This window comes from Salvia splendens, chromosome 17, assembly GCF_004379255.2.
Source record: "Salvia splendens isolate huo1 chromosome 17, SspV2, whole genome shotgun sequence".
In the NCBI taxonomy this organism is placed as follows: Eukaryota; Viridiplantae; Streptophyta; class Magnoliopsida; order Lamiales; family Lamiaceae; genus Salvia; species Salvia splendens.
The window spans coordinates 14,851,017-14,867,860 of NC_056048.1; the positions used below are offsets into that span (position 1 = coordinate 14,851,017).

At 38.8% G+C, this 16,844-nt stretch overlaps 1 long non-coding RNA gene across 1 annotated transcript; it reads right to left on the bottom strand.

Annotated features, from left to right (window-relative positions):
• Positions 1–7,372: 7,372 nt before the first annotated feature.
• Positions 7,373–9,238, bottom strand: LOC121774788. Its single transcript, XR_006045022.1, has 2 exons — positions 8,978–9,238; positions 7,373–7,603 (listed from the first exon to the last, which is right to left on the bottom strand). It is a non-coding gene; the product is annotated as an uncharacterized LOC121774788 (long non-coding RNA).
• Positions 9,239–16,844: the final 7,606 nt, after the last annotated feature.

Here is a 16,844-nt window from a genome sequence, read left to right on the forward strand (position 1 = left end):
GAAGCAAATTTTGAGAGTGTAGCTACTACTACGTATGAAGACATAATAGTAACCGGAACAGTGATTTGATACGTTCTTGGATCATCGCTCAACATCCTCCGCCTCCCGACCTCGCTCAACCTGCACATAGGGAAAACATATGCAGGGGCTGAGTACTTAGTGCACCCAGTGAACTCATGCCCAAAAAACATTCACCGTTAAGATATGTCAAGCCATCGTCGAGTGAATCCCGGGTTTTACTTTAAAAAGGCCGAGAGACACTAAAGTTCATTTCCTTAAAAAGTGTCCGCGCGGACTAACATCATCCTCCATCATATACCATATCTGAACCATCATGTGAAACGAGACTGTGGCCACAACCTCGATCACTGGACAGACCGACCTAGGGGACGGCTCACGATCCCCATCAGTGCACTAGTCTAAGTAGGGCGTAGACCCTAGTTAGACCCGAATTCGTTAACCATCAAAGTCTAGTAGAGTTTTATTCTAGTAGACAATCAGATAGGCAGTTTCAAAACATACACACGGCATGACATACTTATAGAAACATCCTTATAACATCGTAAGCATATTGATTCAAAATAAACGTTAAAGAATAAAGCCCACCTCAAAAGCTTAGGATTTCCGTAAAATTCCTCGTTCCGACTTTTAGCGTGCGTGCGAACCACCTTTTCGGAAAACAGATAAAATTCATATCAAACCTCTATAACGACGATAATTAGAATGCATGCACTCTAATTAAAATCTTTTAATTCTCTTTCTCGATTTTCATGCATTTTCGGTTATTCGGCGGCCGCCCAAGGCGTCGCGTGAGACGCCGGTCGGCCGCTTACGCTCGTTCTTTCCTCCGTTGGCTCCTCGTATTTTCCATAACGTCAAAAATCATTTCTATAAATTATTTACGCGCATACTTTAATTTCCGTAATTATTTACCGTTGAAAAAGTATTAATTCATACTTAGGTAAATTATTCGTTCCTTAAAAAAACAAAACTCCCAGGAATTAATTTAATAATTTCCCCCGATTAAAATTTTAATTATCGGCCCAAGCGAATTAATTCCTTAGCCATTTTAATCCTCCAAGAATTAATTAGGAAGTCCATCAATTTAATTAGACTTCCATTTTTTTTTTAAAGCCCAACAACAATTAAACTATTCCAAGGCCCAAATAAAAAAACACATGGCCCAAACCACTTATCTCTCTCTCTAACATCTCTCTCTCTCTCTCTCTCCCTCCTCCATTCTTTCTCTTTCCCCGTCTCCTCCCTCTCGGCCGGCTGCACTCACCGCAGGGCCGCCGCCGCACATCGTCGGGAGAGCTGCTGCCCGTCGGAAGACACTGCTGCCGCCGGGAGCTGCTGCCGTTGCCGAGGGCGCTGCTGTCGTCGCCGCCATTTGGTCGTCGCCGTCGCAGACTGCAGGGGAGGAGCCGCTGCTGTCTCGCCGGGGAGCTGCTGCCACGGGAAGGGTCGCACGTCGCTGTTGCCGCGGGGGAAATCTCCTGTCGTCGGAAACCGTCGCCCGCCCCGGATCGTCGAGCACGGCTGTCTGCCGCTGCCCGTCGCCGGCGGCGGTTTTTCCTCCACCGAAACCATTCCGAACCCGCCCGGAAACACTCCGCAAAGGCTCGCAACACGTGATATTAACATAAAGCTAAGTTCTTTCTAAGTTTCGGTTACGCGCGGCGATCGTTTGGAAGATTCTAAGTTGGTTTCTATTTAGTTTGGTTACGGAAGAAGATCAAGGCTATATGCATCATGCAAGACTATATTAAACTCATGCTTTGAGGATGGAAGGAATGGTATACCTCAAGAGCTTAAACTTGATGTGGTTGAAACAAAAAGAAATGGAACCAACTCCTTCTCCCCTCTTCTTCCCGTCGACTTCTCTCGCCGCTTCTCCTTCTTCTCTCTTCTCTCTTCTTCTTTTGTTTTTTTGCCAAATGAAAGTGATGAGTGGGTTAGAGGAGGGTGTAGGTATTGAGGAGGGAAGTGGAGGGGTGGAGATAACCGATCGGTCATCATGGGGGGAGAGGAGAACCGTCGACGTGGGGGAAAGAAGGAGGAAGGAAAAAAATTAGCTTGGGCTTAGTTAATTTAAATTCATACTTGGGCTTCCATGATTAAATTTCTATTGGGCTAAAATCAACAATTAAATTACAAGCCCAAGAGTTATTAAAATTCAAGTTACTTTATATTTAATTGGACTTCAAATTTATTTTGGAAAGTCCAAAATAAATTCATACATTTATATATTTTTTTTCGTATTTTCCTTCATCAATTAAAATTCACGGTCTTTTATTAAATTTTGTTATCTCGTTCTTCATAACCAAAAATTTAAAGTACGAGAAATCGTACATAAATTATATTTGGTGTTGTTCCAAATATAATATTCATTCAACCGTTCCTTGCTTTACGCGCGTCGTTATCCATAAAACATATATTTCTTTCCGCTTAATTCATTCGTCTTGCTAAAGAATAGCAATTTCATCATCGACCTTTTAACGAGACCTTAAACGTGTCTCCCAACGTTCATTTTTAAAAAGAAAACACATTCCTTTTTTTTCGTCAAACCCATAAACCATAATTTTTCCCAAAACACATCTATCGAGAAGCATAGCGTTTTCGAAATAATTTTATCAATTATTCCGTTACATAAAAGTAAATTTCAAACTTAAGGTACGAGTGTTACATGGATAAAGTCCACTCTTTTGTCCTTGAAGAATTAGAACTTGTTGAAAAATTCTTTTGGATTGTTCCCTTCTTCTTCAATTGTCCCTCCACCTTCATGGCCATATGAACCATGTCCTCCAACTCCACATAGTGTTGAAGCTCCACAATGTTTTGCAATCTCTCTATTCAGCCCACATAAGAATCGAGCCATGGTTGCTTCTCTATCTTCTTCAACATTTGCCCTAATCATAGCAATCTCCATCTCTTTGTAGTACTCATCAACAGATTTAGTACCTTGTTTCATAGATTGTAATTTTTTATACAATTCACGAAAATAATGAGAAGGTGCCATTCTCTTACGCATTATGCCTTTCATTTCTTCCCAAGTCGAAACTGGTCTTCCTCCATATCGCCTTGTACTGGTTGTCAATTGATCCCACCAAACTATAGCATAGTCAGTGAATTCAATAGCAGCAAGTCTAATCTTTTTCTCCTCGGAATAGTTGTGACATTCAAAGATGAGATCCGCCTTTCTCTCCCACTCCAAATAAGCTTTGGGGTCACTCCTTCCTTGGAATGTTGGGATCTTCAGTTTGATGCTTCTCAAATCACCATCAACTTCATTTGTACGCCCTCTTCTACCGTTTCTATGTATCTCATTTCGATGCCTATATGAAGCATTATCCTCTCATCCACTATCTTCTTCCTCGTTATTATTTGCATTTGCTTGAAATTCCAGCCTCTCCAAGCGCTCTGATACACTTTCCAGAATACGTCCAAGCCGTCTAAAATGTTGTTGCATGGCTTTAAACGTAGGATCAATTTGATTGTCATCAGTAGAATCCATCCTCACAGTTCACTCGTGTATCACACAAAAATAAACCTCACAAAACACTCGTGTATATCACTCGTTGGCTTTTACCTCCCCTCAAATAATCTCACCACTCATGCCTTTTACCACTCTCTCTTTTGCAAAGATAACAAAAGTAAAAACAAATCAAGAACAAACAAGAACTAATAACGACCAACTAAACTTCAGCCCTTGAATGAAGGATGAAAGGAAATGGTCAAGAAAATTATGAGGTGAAATATGTATTTGGGGTTTTTTTTCATTTTTTTTTCAAGGATATGAAAGATAAACAATGTAAGATAAAACTAAGGATAGATCAATACATGTTGGATCGTGATACCAAATGATATAGATTGGGACACGACGAAGGACCCGCTGGATATATTGATCCAAGAACTCCACGTATAAGGTTTGGCAGCGGACTCCCTTGATTGATAATCTGGTTTGATCCACTTTCAGAGCTTGGAAAACCTCGACCCGTTGGCTATATGATCAGCCAAGAACCTTGGTATGATTGAATACCACAAGAACTTGCTCAAAGTATCTTGATAAGTTCCAAACAAATGAAAAACTCTACAAAGAGAATTCAACTCACAAGACAAAGTCTATTTTCGTATTTGATCAATGGTGTCTCCAAATGACATGCTTACAAGCCTATTTATAGGCTAGAATGGACTCTTGAAAGTCTCACATCATTAGTACAACTTAAGACACTTAAAATGACTCATAATAAAAGAAAAGTAACTCCTAAACCTTTGGTGTAACTCTATGATATCTAAAGCCACTTATTTAACATAAAATGTAACTAAAAAAGACCTTTCATTTTGACTACTCCAACTTGGACGAAAATGCATCATGTATCATCAATTTGGGCCTCCAAAATGTGATATGTAGTGACTCCAAACTTCATGCCTTGGGCTGCCCACTAACTTGAATAATATTCACCACTTGGCCCAATGTAGAATGGTCTTGGAATTGAGCTTTTATTTCAGCAACTAAAAGCAACATGGACTTTTTTATCTTCTTAACTCTAGCTCTTGTAATTGGCCCACTTTGAATGATCAATGGATCCATCTTCTTGTCCTTGTAGATCAGCTTGGGTGTGTCTCCATCAGTACGTCAATTAGGAAAGTGGTCCCCGTTACTTTTCTGTTTCGTAGCATAATTCCATTTTTGTCAAGTCCGATTGATTAGTTAGGAGTAGTAGTAGTTTAGTCGCATTTTCGCATAGTTTAATCCAGTTGGTTAGTTAGATACATTTCCTTTAGCCCGCTTAGTCAAGTAGCTAAAAACTTAACTCACTCAGTTTGCGTGGCAGCAGCAAATGTCCACAACACATGTTGTAACACCTTCATTCCTGTGGGATTCGACCCTTACTTCCCTTTACTAGTTAATAGTACTGTGGGTTAAGGCTTTGAAATCCTCTTTGGTTCGCTCACTCGACGGCACGTGGATAGATTTTTAGGTGTCTCCTTGGCCAGTTAGACTTCTGCCGCTTGATCAATCTGCGAGTCTTTGCATGTCTCCTGGGTCAGTTGGTTGATGTCCTCTTGATCAGTTTGCGCTTATTTTCATTACATTGCGTGCATACAACTTAGAGGCTTTTCAGACGGATAGTCAATATTATTATACTATAGTGGAGGATAATATTATTATGTTTGAATTTGAATTAAATTGGGGCTCAATTTAATTAGATAAAAGTCCAACAGGTTTGGCTCAAGTACAATCTCCATGGATCCCAAATATGGCCCATCGAAAAATTTTCATTTCCTTCTGGTGGGAACTCTGTCTTCTGTCTATTCAAGGCCTATCAATTCTGACAAGCATTGCCCATCCAAAGGTCATTGTCCGAGTTCGGGATATTGATTAAAAGGTTCATGGTTGAGTACGAAGAAAATCTCGTGGAGAAGGTGCAAACAAATACGATTCTTTGGAGAATCATATCGGAATTCTAAACAATAGAAATTCATGAATTAGGGTTTAAAATTCCTTAAGCATGAATTTATGTGCATTCTAGTATGCAATTGATTGTTTAACATGTGAGTAAAGATCTCATAATTAGTCAAATAAATCTATATGCATCTTTATTTGTTTATGTATGTCTTCCGATGTGCAAGGGGCACCAAACCCCAACACTCCCTCCATCCCACTAAAGATGACCACTTTCATATTTTGTTTGTCCCAACCAAGATGACCAAATACTAAAAATGAAAACACATTTATCTCTACTTTACTTTATCTCTCTTACTTTACTCTTTCCACTTAACACACAAAATAACAAAATAAAGTTGCATAAAATCCCGTGTCGTCCAAGGAATGGGTCATCTTCCTTTAGGACAGGGGGAGTATTATTTTTCTAAAATGAGTGAAAAAAATGAAATGACTCAACTACCGCATAACTAAGGGAGTATATAATAAGTACTATAAGATATATAGCAACCCTTAAATAAGAAGCAAGTACTACCCATATAAAGAAATGAAGAAGTATAAGTTATTTTTATAAAGAAATGAATGTATTTAGTGGAGCCTCTGTAAACCCATATGCCAAAGAATTATTAGTAGGACATACTATAACACATTGCTATATGGTATATCTTAACCAATGAAGTTTTTTTCAAAATCCATACTTAATATTATGAGGTACATAAAGCAACATTTCACGAAAATCCAAATAACGAATTTTCTTGCATAATTTCATTTGTCCGCAAATATGTGTCCTACTTTGGTTCGAGTCAAATAATAAGATGAGAATAACACACTTGAAAACTGTTAGTGAAATATGTATCTCGCCATATAATAACCAAATTTGTGGTATAAATGACTATTCGCCTAATATTAAAACATTTAACGACAAATAGTTTACAAAAAGAATTCAAGATAACGATTCAAAAAGATACTAATAATACATGTAGAAAAAAATTATTCGTGACATAAAAACCAAAAGCAATTTTAAAGTATAATTATAAAAAGGTATACGTAGGTTTTCCAATAATGATTTCTCTTGTTTATGTATTATTCTTATTACGTCAAAAGTATAAAAATTATAATCATAGAGAATCCGAAATGCAACATATCTTCCCTTTCTGATTTAAATACTAGTATATACATGCATCTCTCACGCAACTATGCATTCCCTCATTTATGTTTCTCATATTATTTATTTTATTTTTCATTTCTTTTTAAATTAATAAGTAGAACTTGAATTTTTACTAGAACCAACTCATATATTTTTGTTAATACTTTGCGCGGTCACGTGGACAACTAATTAGTACTCCCTCCGTCCCAATAAATATGAAACATTTGGTTTTTGGCATGAGATTTTATGCAGTGTTGTTTTGTGAGTTAATGAAGAGAAAATAAAGTAAGAGAGATGAAAAAATAGATATAGTATTGTTTTTATTTAAGGAAACGTTTCATTTTTAATGGGACAAACAAAAAAGGAAAATGTTTTATTTCTAATGGGACAGAGGGAGTATCAATATAAATTCGATTATAAATTATATTAATGTGAAGGAATTATGTAAGTGCATAAACTTGATTTTATACTATTTAGGCGAAAGATATAATAGTATATGCACAATCATTATATTTACTATCTCTAGGTGTCTGCTATTTATATAGAATGTGAAAATATACCAAAGTGTAAAGTTTAATTAAGGGCTTCCCATTAAATTACTATTTTCTAAGGAACCGCAAATGTGCAAACAACGAAGTTGAAGGCCCATCTATGTTGTTAGATTTAAAATGGAACGATGATGTCAAGCCCGCATTTTCTAAGGATAGAAAACACGGTCGATCGCGACTAGGGGAGGATTGAAGAGGCGGGGAAGAAAGGGGAAAACAACACAACTCGACCATTGCTCGAAACAAAAGGGAATAGCTCCAATAAAATCAGAGTATCTCAACAATCAACAACTCAAAAATGGATATTATCTCAGCGATACAAGGACTCAAAGAAGGACAACTACTTAGCGGAAGCATTTGAGAGAATGAATATGCCACGTGTGAAGACATGACACATTCTAAATACTTAGATTTCTTCAACAGTCTTGCTCAACACCCACCACACCCGTCACGCTCAACCTGCAAATTTTTAAAAGAAATGCAGGGCTGAGTACTTGATGCACTCAGTGAACTCATGCCGAAAACATTTTATAAAAAGTATTTATCATGCCACCATTGAGTGACCTTGGGGTTTTAACTTTAGAAATTCCCAAGACTCTAAAATAATTTCCATTGTAAAAATTTGTGACTGCAGTCATTTTCCCATAGATGTCTACCATATCTGATCCATTGATGACAAGGAATGTGGCCACATTCCAAGTCACTAGACCGGCCGACCCAAAAGACGGCTCACGGTCCCCATTGGTGTACACTAGCCTGAGTAGGGACTCGCTCTCTAGTTAGACCCGAATTCGATTATACATAGATGGCAAAAGCCACATCAGATAGGTTCCATAGAATAAAACAAAACACTGCATGACAAATATTCATATCATTTTCACATAAAAATATACTTAGGGCATAGCCCTTATTTAAAAAGAAAGTCCACCTCAAGTTCTTAATCCGAAATTATTTTCTTTCCCTTGATATCACGTCTCGCTTACAAGGAATCACCTTTAGCATTTAAATAACACATAAATCAACACAATGAATCAAGTAAATAAATAAGATGCATGCATCCTAAGACTTCGATTATTTTCATGGGTAGGATCGCATTTTCTATTCCAGTCAAAAACTTGATTAATCCGATTAATTCCAACAGCCCCAAAAAGAAAGGAAGTGAAACGATTACTCCCCAGTCCAAATTAGATAACTACTGACCCAAAATACTCCACTCCAATTACACGTACAACACACCCTCCATTTTAGAACAAACATCAAAAGAACATAAGAATTATAATAATTAAAGTTATGTACTCCCTTTTCCAAAATACATGTACTGTATACTCCCTCAACTAGATTTTTAAATCAAGCTCAATGTATTAAAGTAATACTCCCTCCGTCCCGTGCTACTCGCACGTTTGCTTTTCGGCTCGTCACAAAGTCCTTACATTATTTATAATTTAAGTTAGAATTAATGCATTTAATTAATATGTTAGTTTAAGTTAAGAGCTCTTTTATTAAGTGATGTCTCATTACACCTAAAATTCTTTTTTAATTACACAAAAAAATCAATCTCAAATTTACGGCCTAAAATGAAAAGTGCGAGTAGCATGGGACGGAGGGAGTATATATTAAGAAGTCAAATATTAAAGGATTTCATTATAATACAATTTATACTCCAGATTTAAAATTCGTCGGCCCCTTTTCTCCCTCAACTCTCTCTCTACTGTAAATCTCAAACAATGAACACACTCAAAATCCCTCAATTTCGCCAACAACCAAAATGAAGATTTCACAGACACACACACAAATTTCCAAACTAAAATCAGAGAAACTCAAATTCCTTCCTACCTCTCTCACACAATTTGCGCCGCTGCCTCGTGTAATTCTCCGTCATCATAGCTACTGTCCGTCATGAGCAGCCGCAACAGCCACTGCTACGGTCCGCCGCTGTTCGGCACATCTCTATCGCTCCGTTCGGAACCACACCGTCGTCCTCGCTGCGTTTCCAGTCAATTCCAGAATACTCTGCGCTGAATGTGGCGGGGAATGATCCTCGTTTTCTTGTTGTCCCTCGCTGCTGGAACTTCTGTCGTCTCTCTCTCTCCCTCACGTTTTGTTTCTTGGAATTTTGAGAGAATGGTTTAAATTGTGGAATTGATTGGATATATATAGGCCAAAACTAATAGGCATTGATGGATTTGGTGGTTGGAGAGATTTTAGATAACTATCGTGAATTTGATATTGAAGAGTGATAGATATCCTTGGATTTAAAATTAAGAGACTAGTTTTGGGCTCAAAGGAGGAAGAATTATATGGGCTCAAAAAGTAAAATTCGTCTCACGACAAAAGAAACAAGGTCGAAAAATTTTCAAGTGCACAAACGACGGTCCTTTCAAGAACACAATAAAATGGTAGAAAAAGTCGGGGTGTTACATATGAACCGTCAAATAACTAACCGAAAGCGGGAGGATTTGCAATAATTGCTTCGGACATTAAGGTTTCGGTAGACACTGGGTCGGGTTGAGTCATGCTGGAAGAAGAGACTTGGCCGGGGCGTCAATCACTGAGCCATATCTCTTGGCCGTCAATCACATTTTTTAGTTGTTTGCATTGCAAAGCCATATCTCTTGGCCGGGGCGTCAGAATACTTTTAGCTCTCACAAGCCTACAATAGTAATGTTATACAGTTCAGTTCAATTTCTGAAGCTACACTTCCAAAATAATTACGTTGGATTAAACATGGAATTCGAAATGTGGACGGAACTTGATGTCTTTAAAATCTAATTTATTATTTGAATCTACAAAATAATTGAATTTTAAACTGAATTCCATTTTTAAATTATCATACTTCTTTAAATTAAATTTCATAGTTAAAGTAAATATTTTAAATTTTGATATAACTGTAAAATTGAGTACTACCAAAACACGTGACATTGCACATATAAACTACACACTATAATATATGGTATTAAGGGGATAAGAATACTTTCTCAGTTGAAATTTTATGCAATTGAGTATAACACTTTAATAATTAGAATCAATTTAAAATGCTTTGCTTGATAAAATTAATTAATTAATTTGAAATAATATTTCATTTCCAAATTTTTGTTTGATAAGTTAAAAAATTAACCAAAACTTAAGCATTAATTTTTTAAAATAACTAACTTTTATGTATATAGATTATGTAATTTTCTACATATTTTGACTTACATGTGTGAATGTATTGATGGCTGCGGAGTTTGTGTTGTGTGTTTAAGCTCATTTGTGTGTATTTAGTGTATTTTGAGTTCTGTGTGGATCTTGTGCATTGTCTATAGCAATGTGTTATGTCTGTGTATGGTGTGTGTTTAAGTGGTATCCCTGCGTCCTGCTACAAAAGTCATTTGAGTTCGGCATAAGTTTTAAGAAATTTAAAGGAAAGTGGGTGGAAAAAAATAGTGGTATGTGAGATTCATTTTGTAACACCCGCGAAATTTCCAAGTAATATTTTTTTTAAAATGCGATATCGTGATTATTTGGAATTTTCTGAAAATTAATATTTAATTTCTCGCGGAGCGAGGAATTAAATATTTCGGGCTTGTGCACGAATAATATTCTTTGGCGGTGAATTATTATAGTACTTGGCATAACACCAAGGGGCTATTTCTTTTGGTTGGATTGCGCGAAGGGAAGTGTGTACGGTGTTCTAAATATTATGGAGAGTGTTTTGTTTCGGTGGAAAAGAATATTATTTTCGATCTTTGTGGAATTTAATTGGAAGTACTACGGAGTACGTGGCGTGCTTTGAAGTATGGATCGATTTTTGAAGAATTAATATCTAGAAAAACATTAAATATTAATTGGTTGCGTTATTTTAATCTTGGTTGGGAACGGGCCGACGAAATGAATTAAAGTTTTCCGTGAACTCTAATTAATAAAAGATATGCGAAAAGTAAAGTAAATAGTTGGGCTTCGCAATTAAATAGAGTCCAATGTTTATTTTACAAAAAGGCTTTGGGCCATGGAAAATAATGGAAGTCCAAATCAAATAAATAATTACAAGTTGGGCTCTCATTTCCAACTAAATGAGTTCGATCAAATCAAATAAAATTGTGGGAGATCTTTTGAGCCCAATTCTTTTCCTTTTCTTCTTCACGGTATTGTCGTTCCTAGCAAAAACTCCTACTCTTCAAAATCTGCTCCAGCTTCCATCCCACTCTCCCAGCCGTTACCTGCAAATTAAAACACCCAAATTTAATCATAATCATGAGGATTTATCACGGTTGAATGCAGCCACTAATTACCCATTAATCACCCAATTAAGTGGTAATTGAATTCCCATATTCTACTCCCTCATATAATTCACGGCAGTCTCACTCTCCATCCCCACTTTTCACAATCTACATTTCCAAGCAAAACAAAGTGAGAGAGAGCCGAGAGAGGAGAGTAGTGTTAGAGTTTATATATTAGAAATCACCTTTCGAGTGATTGAATACGGTAAAAACTCTTATTTTATTTTCCAAGAAATAAAACAGATTATTTTTGTCATAATGTTGTTATGTTTTTACATTTAATGGATGTTTATTGCATGTTTAAATACATAAGTAACTTAACAAAGTCTAAGTCTTTGTTTTAGTAGACCGGTTGTGGGCGTCGTCTACTTTAAGGTGACCTCTTCAAGTAGAAGAGCTTTTGATTTCCCAGTTTCTGCCATTCCAAGTCACGGTAATATCCATTCCATTTTGCTTTCGTTTTCCAATTCTTTGACAATCGAGAACTCATGGAAGAATTCTCAAAAGATTCACGACGGAAACCGAGAATTCGAAGAGCTGCCGAATTCTCAATTCAGTTCCAAACTAGGTAATCCATTTCATCAATTCGTATATGATAAGGCTCATTTCATGCATCGGTTATGTGGTTAAATTCTGTGATTTTCATGAACTAACATACATTTATAAGTTTAGGTGCGTAGAGAATCTGCCAGACCCAGGGAGTGAATGGAAAATTTACCAGGCAGAGGAAATCGAAGGAAAATGGAGTGAAGAAGCCAACTTGCAACCTGACCCAGAGGATTACAGGAGCAAAGGCGGAAACAGCTGTGAGCAGAAAAGCATCTTTTGAAGGATCTTCTAGTAAGGACAAAAGTGACAAATCATAAAGGGAGAGTACCCTAGGAGTCCGAGCCTCAACTATAAATAGAGATACAATCATGAAGAGGGTTATCATCATTCTCACACATTCACTTTTCGCTCTTAGCTCGTTCCTCTTCACTTCACACACATATTTCTCTGCGCACTTAACATCAATGGGGTAATTCTGGGAGTTTAGGGTGGTCTAGTTCAGTTTCCATGGTGTAACACCGTCCTTACGAAGGGCGAAGATACAATTTCTTTATTTTTGCTCGTCGTGAACTTCTTCTGTTGGAAGTTCGGCATTTAATATTTCGGTGTTGAACCTTAATTTCGTGGCTATGGAAGTTTCTGTGTACTATTCAGTTGCTTGATGTTTGATTGTTGGTTTTTACTGATTTGGATGTTTTTCGCAATTGGTGTTTGATTTGGAGTCGAGATAGGAGTTGATTTATTGTTGACTCGGCTGAATTTGAATTGAGGAGTATGGATCTAAATGTAATCGGAGTTGGTTTTTGTTGATTTGAGTTGAATTGTTGATCATAGTTGTGGATCTGAGACGTGAAGTTCTGATTTGCATGATTATGGATATTTACTGTTTTTTACTTATTTTGCTCGGCCTAGTAGTTTAGATCTAGTAGTTTTTATGCTTAATCGTAATGTTTGAGGTCAGATCTGAGATTGCTCTGTTTTCACATGTTTGATGCTCTGTTTTCATTTGTGTTTGCGTGGATCGTTGAAGAAGATGAAGATGAAGTTAGAAGTTAGAAGTTAGTTAGAAGTCTGATCTGCCGCTGGCCGTTGTTTACTTTCTGCAGTTTTTCAGAAAATGGTCCCCACAGCATGTTTACGTATTGTTCAGCTGTTTTCAGAAATCCGTTTGCTTGACCCAGTAGTTTAGTTATCTAAATTCTGTAGTTAAATTTCATTGCCGTTAGCCATGCATGCGTATGTCCTTTTCCTGTTTCCTAGGTCTAGTAGGTAGATTAGTTACCTTTAAATTCCTCGGAGTCTAGTAGTTAAACAAGTCTTAACACATGAGTTGCGTGGCAACAGCCAACCCCTTTCAAATTCTCTGAACACTTGCTAACCCCTTTCGTCTCTTTGAGATCAATCCTTACTACCCTATTGGCTACTAGCCAATAGTAAATGAGTTAAGGTTTTGAAGCGATTGAGAGTGTCCCAATGACATATTCAGCTAGTGTAGAGATTTGCTGGGCGTAGCGGTTGAGTAAATCCTCTGTACCTGTTTGATCTGCACCTGCACACACACATCACGCATACATCACATTATCTCTCTTCTCAGGTCACTTCGGTATATCAAACTGTCACCACTTGTATTGAAATCAAACAAATGTAAAATTTCTACCCAAATCCAAAGCATGAACATTTAACATTCAGTATCTGTCAAGGAACTCATCTTTTCGGCCTTACAAACTCCACAACCGAGTTCTATTCACTGAGGTATAATTTCTACCTGATGGGGTACGGACTAAACAAGCCCAACAGCAGTGACGGCCCATCAGCCCAAAGCCCAAGGAAGAGTATGAGTTCGGCATTACCAAAGAGTTCGGCCTCAGCCTACAGCTCGGTAAAAGCCAACCAATCAAGCTCTGCTCTCAGATCGGCAACCAAAGCAGTTCGGTCTCAGTAAGAGTTCGGCCTCAGCCTACAGCTCGGCAAAAGCCAACCAATCAAGCTCTGCTCTTAGGTCGGCATCAAGCTCTACTCTCAGATCGGCAACCAAAGCAGTTCGGTCTCAGTTTTCGACCGAACAAGGAGTTAGTGGACCCATGCAGGATTTCCACGACTTCCAACATACCCACTACCACGTGGCGTCAACTCAGGCCACGATCTTAGGCCATGACCTACACGACCTCCACGACCTAGAGTGATGATGTAAGCCACGATCTTAGTCCAATGTATAAATAGAACTTAGATCTGATAGAAAGGGGTTAGAAGCTCTCTAGAGAAAAATACCATATAGCAAGTCTGTGTTGTAAGCTGTAATTCCAGATCAAGCAATACAAACCTGCCCCCATTTCTCCCCGTGGACGTAGATTTACCTCAGTAAATCGAACCACGTAAAATTCTCTGTGTCGTGATCTGTATTTTCCTGCATTTACTAACATCAATAATTCGCGGTACTCTGATAAAAAATTAAGGATTGCCCTCAGAGACAGATCCTTATCTAGCCTACGCAGTTCGGCAGCAAAAGCCGATAAGTGCCTCCAAGAGTTCGGAGTCACCTGACCTAAAGGGAGTTGAAAAAAATCTAGCAACTCTACAAAGGCAAGGGGAAGGGGGAAACGAAGCCCGCATTCTAAGCTGGCTTCGTAGACGGTGGCGTAACCTTCCGGCGGCGAGTCCGCCCTATAAAGGTCGTCGGGAATCGCAACCTCCCCCCCAGGAAAAGAGTATTTTTCGTGAAGGGATATCACAGTATCCTTACTCAAGATACTGTGAAAATACTCTACGGTCTTCTCCCCGGATTCTTTCCGGCTAGAAGACCCCTTACCCCCTTCACCACCGCTACCAGACTCAGACGAAGAAGAAGCAGACATGGTCCTTACTCTTTGCAAAATCTGAGGAAATTTTTGAAAGCGGAAGAAAATCTTTTTCGCAAAGGAGATAGAGTGCAGAAGAAGCAGTCGCAAAAGTGCTTCAATGATGAAGAAGGGAGGTATTTATCAGATTCGGCGAAGATTTCAAAATCGTCGCACCGTTTCGAATCCCACCTTTTCAGGATTCAACGGCCGGATTTTACTGTCGCATTTAATGCAGTCACGTGCACGGCACGTCCCCTGACGTCAGCCTCCCCCGTACCTTTATCCAGAATGCCGAAGTGACTCGCTTCGCCGAAGTGATTCACTTCGTCTTTCGGGGGGGGTAGTGATGGGGTACGGACTAAACAAGCCCAACAGCAGTGACGGCCCATCAGCCCAAAGCCCAAGGAAGAGTATGAGTTCGGCATTACCAAAGAGTTCGGCCTCAGCCTACAGCTCGGTAAAAGCCAACCAATCAAGCTCTGCTCTCAGATCGGCAACCAAAGCAGTTCGGTCTCAGTAAGAGTTCGGCCTCAGCCTACAGCTCGGCAAAAGCCAACCAATCAAGCTCTGCTCTTAGGTCGGCATCAAGCTCTACTCTCAGATCGGCAACCAAAGCAGTTCGGTCTCAGTTTTCGACCGAACAAGGAGTTAGTGGACCCATGCAGGATTTCCACGACTTCCAACATACCCACTACCACGTGGCGTCAACTCAGGCCACGATCTTAGGCCATGACCTACACGACCTCCACGACCTAGAGTGATGATGTAAGCCACGATCTTAGTCCAATGTATAAATAGAACTTAGATCTGATAGAAAGGGGTTAGAAGCTCTCTAGAGAAAAATACCATATAGCAAGTCTGTGTTGTAAGCTGTAATTCCAGATCAAGCAATACAAACCTGCCCCCATTTCTCCCCGTGGACGTAGATTTACCTCAGTAAATCGAACCACGTAAAATTCTCTGTGTCGTGATCTGTATTTTCCTGCATTTACTAACATCAATAATTCGCGGAATCATCAGAGGAGAACTGCGGTTTGAATCGGAAATCGACGGTGGTGGAAGCAGTAGCGCCATTCCCGACGAATTCAGAGAAGGCGACGGTGAATTGGGGTTTGTGTTGAGAGTTTTGAGGTGGAAGGAGAGAGTTGACCGATTGTAGAGGATGGAGTATAATTGTTGGGCTCTCTTTTCTTTTAATGGAGTTGGGCATCATCATTTTAAAATGGAGGAATAAGGTGGGTTGGTCTAAATTACTTTGGGCATGAAATAATTAAATCTTGGGTCAATAATTAATTTAATTATGGAGAATTATTTAATTAAATCCCGGAATAATTTTGAAGTACGAATAATTCATCCCAAGTCCGGAATTTATAATTTTTTTACAAAGGGAAATTGTTGTGATAATTCAGTTATGCGCTTAAATAAATTTTGGGAATTAATTTGACATCATGGTGAAAAATACGAGGAGCCAACAGAGGAAACATGGGCGTGAGCGGCTGACCGGCGTCGCACGCGACGTCTTGGGTGACAGCCGAATAATTGAGAATATGCGAATAATCGAGAAACGAGATAAAAGGCTTTAATTAGGGTGCATGCATTCTAATTAGTAGTTTTCTCACGCTGATTGTTGTGTTACTACCTTGTTGTTTAAAAGGGGTTTGTTCCGTACGACTCTAATCCGGAAAGAGGAAATACGCAAGTGCGAGATCTCTTAAGTGAACGAGGTGGGCTTTCTTTTAAGTACCGTTCATGAAATATTTTGGGCTTTGTTCCCAATGATGATAAATACTTTGACGTGAAATGAATGGTTGTCATGCCGTGTTTTGGATTTTGTGGAATACCTATCTTCCCTGACTGTGTGTCGGATGCCTGACTGTGTGTTAGATGACTGGCTTTTGCCAGAGGTTTAATCGAATTTGGGTTTAAGTGTGGGTCGCAAACCCCGCATAGACTAGTGATCACCATGTGGGGACCGTGAGCCATTTTTCGCGTATTTGGCTGGTCTAGTGACCGTCGTGGAATGTGGCCATATTCCCGGTACACGGGGATTACCTTCAG